Below are 8,245 nucleotides of genomic sequence, written 5' to 3'. Positions count from 1 at the left end.
ACACTTTCCTATACGGCTAACTTCAACTCGTGATACGTATTTTTTATATTGGTTTTAGGAATTTTCAACATAACATAATAAATCACAACTCTTTATCTTTACAATGACATCAAATTCCTTGATGTAGAATTGTGTATAAAGTTACACGTATCTACAAACTTGATCAATTTGTACAATAATGTAATTATGAATCAAACAAAATCTTTCCCTTCTTGGGGGAATGTTAGGTAATCGGTATTTATTGTTTTGAATAAATACGAGTTGATAAAAGATAGAAATGAATATACTTTCTAATATATAACCATAAACAATAATTTCATTTTACTAAATGATGGGAATACTATCCCTTACTGTGCATGATTACATCACCAAAAGGTATGAATTGATGTGTTGTGTAAGCCTGTTCTTCCTACACGATGTTGGTGATTATGTATTAAATGATGTAGGATTGTGTGTAGGACCATTTTAACACCATATGCGAAAAGGGAATGTGTTTATTTACTTATCATTGATTGAGTGATGCCTTGAGAGAGAGAGAGAGAGAGAGAGAGTGAGTTTGGTAGTGGCTTGGGCTGGCTGAAAGTGTCGCGTTTAGCCACTATTATGCATGCATGGACTCGGCCTCGCTTACTACGGAGAGAAATGACCGATTTAGGTATACAATGTAGGTCTTATCGAGGTAATAAACAATTATATTAATTATCATCATAAATTATACCCCTTTAAGGAGTTAGTGCCATAAGTGCACCTCATGGGGTGCACTGTAGGCATTAGGCATTACTGAAGGGTCTTTGCAGAGTCCCTTCGGCCCCTAGTCGCAACCAGGGTTGGAGTAATTACACTTGAAGAAATAAATTACAATTACTTTCAAAAAACGTAAATTACAATTACAATTAGAATTACATTTGGAAATAGCAATTACTTAACAACAAATTCAATTACAATTACAGTTACAATTACAAGGGGTTTGGGTGAAAGAGAAAATGCCAATCTTTGGCACAGGAAACAGTACATTGAGGTGAGCAAATCGAGCTAATAGGGTTTCATAATTTATTTCCAGAAGTGTAGGTGATAGAAGAGCAGAGGTCATGTTAAAACAGTATTTATTAGGATTAGTGGCAGAGCACCAGCAAATTTAAATCTTATACGCAAATTGAAAGTACCCTGTCACTCCTAACGGAGCCCGACCTCTACCACTTCAATTTTATAATTACAATTAAATTACAAATTACATCATCCTGTAATTAATTAAATTACAATTACTATAATTTAATTTTCAATTACAATTACAATTACACGAGATTCTATAATTACTTGTATTTCAATTAAATTACAATTGCAAATACTCCAACCCTGGCTGCAACCCCTTTCATTCCTCTTACTGTACCTCCATTCATATTATCTTTCTTCCATTTTTCTTTCCACCCTCTCCTAACAATTGTTTCATAGTGCCTAACAACTGCGAGGTTTTCCTCCTATTGTACATTTGAGACCTTTTACTCTCTATTTCCTTTGGGCTAAACTCTATATTCCATTCCATCATAAATTATGATCAAAATTCATGTACATTCTGATAAAAAATTGATGTTGTAGGGGATTTATTGTTATAGATTAATCATACTTTTGGCAGCGGTAGAAGATAAGGTGAAGTGTCAGGTGAAAAATGAGAATAAACCCAGAAAACTGAAGGAAAAGGTGATTTAAAAATGAAAATTTCATATGTTTTGTCTGTGTTTGTATGTCTGTCATGGGGTAGGGGTTTGATTTTAAGTTAAAAACCTTTCTGGGGTGACAAAGAGGCTGTGTGCAAAATTTTGTCTGGGTCTGTCAAGCGGTTCGGAATTCTATAGAAGCCAAACAAATATACAAACATTCACTTATTTATATATATATATATATATATATATATATATATATATATATATATATATATATATATAATATATATATAACATATATATTCTTATGCTGTGGTTTTCATAATGCAGTAATCTTCCCTTAGTCGTTGTGTGTATGAGTGTATTGCTGTATACTGTATAATTTTATGTTCAGATGTGCAAATTCCAAAGAGAGTTAGCTTAAAGTTAGCGTGGTTAAGCCCTGTATGATTTATTAGAAGAAAGATAAATGGGTGGAGAGAGAGACAGAGAGTGGTTGTTCTCTATAAAGGGGCAACCTGTTATCGTCAATATATGAGGCTGCTGAAATAACATATTCTCATATGACTCAATTAATGTACAAGACGCTGTTGGGAGGTGTCACGAAAGTTTCCTAACATCGTTCTGGGATTTTCCATGAGACGATATCTTTTCATTTTATTATAGTAACTAGAGATTCTTTTGTTCTGAAACTATGTAATAATAAGTGTTATTATTAGCTGTAATTCCACTTTCTCTCTAATTATAATTTTTAAAGATTTTTAAAATAAAAATCTCATCTAAAGACCCATTCACACTCTCATATGGGTTAACAACCACCCGTCTATAGATGCCTATACCAAGAACTTCATTGAGAGACTGTTACCCATGTTGAGAGGATCTGCGGTTCGCTCTCCCTCTCTCTCTCTCTCGCTCTCAGGACTTCATATGTCCTGTTGTAACATAATTGATATTTTGGTAGACGAGGGTCACTCGTAACTTTTAACTGTTTAATTCCTTAGTAAATGTGTCTGAGTCATCTGAGCAGTGTATTTTACTGAGTGCAGGTAACAGCGCCTGGTAAAGAACGAAGAAACGGGTACCAAGGTATTGTAACATAATCATTGGTTTTTAGTGCACTAAAAATAATATTTACAGTGGTTATATGCAATTATTCTATTTTTTCCTTTTAATACTTTTTTCATGTTGTAGGATTTATTCTTTACCTTAGAAGAGTTTATATATATTATATATTTATAATAGTTTATATATATATTATATATATATATATATATATATATATATATATATATATATATATGTATTATATATATATATATATATGGTTTTTTTTACATTTTTATATATATAATTTTTTGCAGAGTATATTTCTGTGTATTTTGTATCCACATTTTTGTTTGATTTAGTTTCCTTATTTTGTTTAACACTTGGGAATTAATTTACTTGTATTTCCTTTCAATCAAATTTTGTTACTTAACAATTTAAATTATACTTGAATAATTTTTTGATTAATTAATAAATTAATTTCTGATTTAATTTTGAATGATGATTAATTCAGACTCAATCCAATTTTATTTTGTTTTCAAATAATAATAAATTTCCCTGAGACTGTTAATGTCCTGTACAATCTTTGAATTTAGAAATAAATTTTTGTATTTAAAACTGTTATATCAGAGTTTCATTCATTGACCCACCAGTAATTTTGATTTGAATTAGATATAGAGTGGTTAGTGAGATGTTTTCCTTCAAGTAACTGAAGTGAGCTCGAACCAGGGAAATAAAAATACTTAGACTTTTATAATGTTATTGGAGTGATGCCCTTTGATTTTACCTCACACCTGTTTTAATAAACTTATTCTGCTTTCTTTCATGGTTGATGAGTTTTATAAGGGATCACTGTTGCCTTTAGAGAAATCAGTCGTTTTGTATGTGTGATGAGGGTTCAGGTGTCTGGCTGTTGTGAGGTAACTATAATTGTCGGATAAATGGTAAGTTTGGTAATCAAATATCAAGCACTTAGATACCAGGTTTAATTTGAAGATCAGACACTGGACATTTTGTTGTCACAATATATATATATATATATATATATATATATATATATATATATATATATATATATATATATATATATATATATATATATATATTATATATAAGAGTTAAAACTCCCAGAGCAACTTGCCTTTCAAAAATAAAGTAAAAATTTCCCGACACACCAACTTAATAACCTTCTTAACGTTAATTAAGTTTGCTTGCCACGACACGCTGACGGTTGATCATGGAAAATTGACCCATCAATGTCATTCTATCAGTCCCGTGTTGCTTCTAATCCTCTCTTGAGCCCTGTGGCTGCAATAAACCTCTTATTCCAGGTACTGACCTGAACTCAGAGAAGATGCCTGGCCACCTGAGTGACCCGAGGCACCAATGAAGATTTCTGCACCTCCTGTATGACTTGAGGCACAGATTAACCTCCCAGCATTCACCAAAAGAGAAAGTTGGACGCACCCAGAATGCATCTGGATGCCTTCCTGGCTCAAAAGCTGATAGTTCTAGGAGCTGACAAACAGCTCCCCATCCCCGGACATCGACTGAGACCAGAGTACCGCCAAGCAAGTCACATCTTTGACTGCCCGCTCCTTCAGAGCCAGCATCCATCTGTGGCTGAATGACTCAGTCCTAGTATCTTAAACCCAGTTCCAACCCCCACATCCTTCCATTGGTACGACTACAGGAGCCATCTCTTCAGAATTAAGGTACAGTAAGGAATTGAGGTTGTCGAGTCACTTAACCTTTTTTCTTCTTCTAAACGTTTCCGTTTCCAAGTGTAACTCTTACATAGACCTGACCTGTCATGTTTACTCAGTAATGTTTTACGAAAAGAACATTTCTGTTGCCCTCAGCACTAACCTCTTATCCTCGCTATTACCGTTAATTTATCAAGTGATCGTATGCCTTTCTCTATTGCAGAAAGGAGTGCTTGCTGCTGTGGACCCCTCTGCCACGACTGTATGCTTGTTGCTAACACCGACGAATTTCCAGTTGCAACCTTATGAACAGTGCCACTGAAGTGTAATCCCCAGCAACCAGTTAACATCTATTATTCGTTTATGTGCTGCTGCAGGACCTCCAGTGGCCTGCCTTATCCCTCCTTGTCTTCTGATTTTGTATTGTAAATACATGGAATTTAGTTATTCTGAGTTTTTCTTTCGAGAATCCCTCTAAAGCAGTAAGGTTTCAACCTTTTACCAATGACCACTTAGGATCTTATAATAATATCACGGCACTTCTGGAAAATTTAAGAGAAAAAAATTAAGAGAATATATACTTGTAAATATGAGATGGAACTACCACTTTTAAATATGAACTTACTTTATTTCAGTGTTTTTAGAGTAAAATTGTGAAGATGATTAGTGTGAAACACCTTCCTCAATATTTGGTCGAATGTGTGATAAGCAGACCCTCATTCCTTCTTCAGTTGAGCGTAGTCTCTCGAGTTTTGATGTTATTTAGGTTGAGCTGTTCACATAAATAAGATGTAGAAATTGCAACAAAGTGATAAAGCTTTTTAGATAATGTGGGATATTCCTCTTGAACAGATATCCAAATGAGTCAATAGGTACAGAATGTTTTATTTTAAGATCTCTGTCACTAGAAATGGTGGCCAGTTCTTTTTCTTCACACAACTGTAATCCAATATTAGAGGGAATATTTCAGAAAGGATTTCGAATCCAATCAGAGTGCTCAGTGATGGAAAATAGTGGTCGACGCCCATCACAATACCGAATGCCATCTCCATATATATTAAACTTTTATTAATTGTAGAATTATTATAAATATTATGACGAACTCAAATGGCTGAAAAAAAACTGCAAAGTAGGCTATATTTTAATAATTGTCAGTATCAATAAGCGTTATTTTTCATTCATGCAAAATCTATACCCATTTTTCGTATTTTCTGGTGTGCCATGACTATATTTCGTGGCACACTTCAAATAATCTCGTGGCACACCAGTGTGCCGTGGCACATTTGAGAATCACTGTGACTAAAGTAAAAGCCCTGTTCCCTCATCGTATTTTACCCTTGTAAGTGTACAGTCAGATTTAGCACATTTTAAGTTTCTGAGTCACACCTTCAGGCATAAGAATATATAGTATATATATATATATATATATATATCCTATATATATATATATATATATATATAAATATATATTGGGAGCAAGAAGGTAACAGGTTTTGCACAACACGAAAGAAGCTTTGGAGTGTTTAAAAGACAAAATTAGGTGTATGGAGGGATTTTAAGCCAACTCTCTTCTCAGAAAGTAAAGTTTTGATATTAAATAGGAATAGAGGAAAAAAAAATTAAGTTATAAAGCTGGATTACTGCACTTACAGTATAGGGCAACACCATGAAATTGGAGGCAGGCTGCACGCTCATTTAATTTTATTGATGAAAAATGTTTGATTCTCAGTGGATGCACATTTTTGTACCTTGGAAACATGAAAGCTAGTAGGGGCATCCTACACTTAGATTACATATGACAAAGGGTAGAAAATAATTTCACATGAAAAACATAATTAATTTTTATCTCGCTGCCCGCATACATACAAACAGACTGAGTTCTGTGACAGAAAACGTAAGTAGTTTGGTATGTATTGTAGTATTTAATATTTACACATACACACACACACACACACACACACACACACATATATATATATATATATATATATATATATATATATATATATACATATACACACACACGCACATATATACTTTACAGTATATTTATGATCAATGATACATAATGTGAATCTAGTGATACATGTTATAATCCGAAGTGTTTGCGCGATCGACGACGCATGTAAGCCAAACTAAAAATATATATATATTTTTTATACTGGTTTACATTAGGTTCTAGCAGTAATATAAATACATAATTAAGCATTTGTATAAGCTCGCACAATAAACGACAAATATAGACGTAATAATGAATAGTTTGACAAACTTTCGTTATAACATGCGTTGATGCAGTTGCATTGTATGCGTCGTGCAACTAATTTCTTCTCAAAAGGAGTTCAGGACTTTAGTTGAGAGAGAGAGAGACCATTTTCTTTATTTGCCTCTTAACAGAAAACGGGCTCGTCGCGATTTTTATTTATGTGTCGGTAACTTACGGATTTTTGCATAAACCCGCCGCATATGGACTTAAACTACGGTGCCCAAAATCCATGAGCAATTACAGTATATTTAGGAATTCAGTGTCCAAAAACAAGTGAGGTATAATATCATTATCATGGCTTTAGAACAGTGCTACTGAAAACAAAATAAAACTCCCTTTACAACATTTCGCCTCATGTCATCTTAGTTTCTTCCTTTTAATGATTCACCGATAAATCAAACATTGGTAACTAATACCTACTAAGACACTGGCTTGTACTTCTCTGAATTCACATACAATTGAGTAACTGATGAGAGACCACATTTTTTTTACTTTATATATCCAGCATTCCGCCTGGCATAACCTAAACTTTTCTTTTCATATTAGTCGCTATCACTAAAGATAGTTCAACTAATTGCGTATCAATCATATTACACAAAGTCAATACTCTCGCCACTCTGGCTTCTTTAGAACGGCCTGAAAATCAATCCGCCATGTAAACTGTTTGTTCTTTTTCATACGGCGTGAGAGCTAGCCAACAGGTTTTAAACTCTACACTCAGGCTGCCTGCTCCAGTATGGCTGCGTCCAAACGTACCACGTGCTCCTGATATTAACATCAGTCATGGAATTCTTTTAAAAAGCAGTAGCGACGTCGATAACTACGTCACGAGCCTCCACAGGGTTCATTTGTCTTCTTCCACAACACGTCTGTCTTTTCATCCTACAACAACAAAGTGCACCGAGTAAAGATGCCCTTGGTTACAAATGATCAGGCTTTTCAGTAATGGAAATTCCCTCAGAGAGCGTTCCTTTTACATGCTGTTTTGTCATCTGTCACTCTGTCTGTTGCAAGCAAGCTTTTTTTCTTTTTTTTTTTTTTTCAAATCAGATGGCAGTCATTGAGACCTCGAATCGAAGTTAACGTGTTTAACCTTGTACTGCTGGCAACAGCCAATATGACACAGATGACAAAGCAGCATGTAAAAGGTAACAATATAAAAGGGATTTCCTCCTATTGAAATAACAGATATCGATGTTCAGTCATCGAAAAAACTCTAAAAAGTCGCAAAGTGAAAACTGACTCCATTGTTGCTGCTCATCTGCAAGCGTCCTAAAAATGTGCGCAGCTATTTTAATTTTATTCCGTACTACACTGATGCAGCTTGCTTTGTTACATTTTAAAAGGAAAATTATGAAAGAGTAATTTACATCTATAAATAACCACTTGGAAGCGATTAATATTATCTTGTATCTCAAAAGGGGAGTAGATACGAACGAAAACTTACAAACAAGGTATCTGAAACATACAGTAATTTAACAGTTGAACAGTCAGCCTAGAGGCCCTAGATGCCTAATTTCGAACACCCATTTTAGCATCTGGTAAGCAGCATGCACCTTGGGCATCTTACTATC

This window comes from Macrobrachium rosenbergii, chromosome 53 (genome assembly GCF_040412425.1).
Source record: "Macrobrachium rosenbergii isolate ZJJX-2024 chromosome 53, ASM4041242v1, whole genome shotgun sequence".
Classification (NCBI taxonomy): domain Eukaryota; kingdom Metazoa; phylum Arthropoda; class Malacostraca; order Decapoda; family Palaemonidae; genus Macrobrachium; species Macrobrachium rosenbergii.
Note: the sequence above shows the minus strand (reverse complement) of the source record.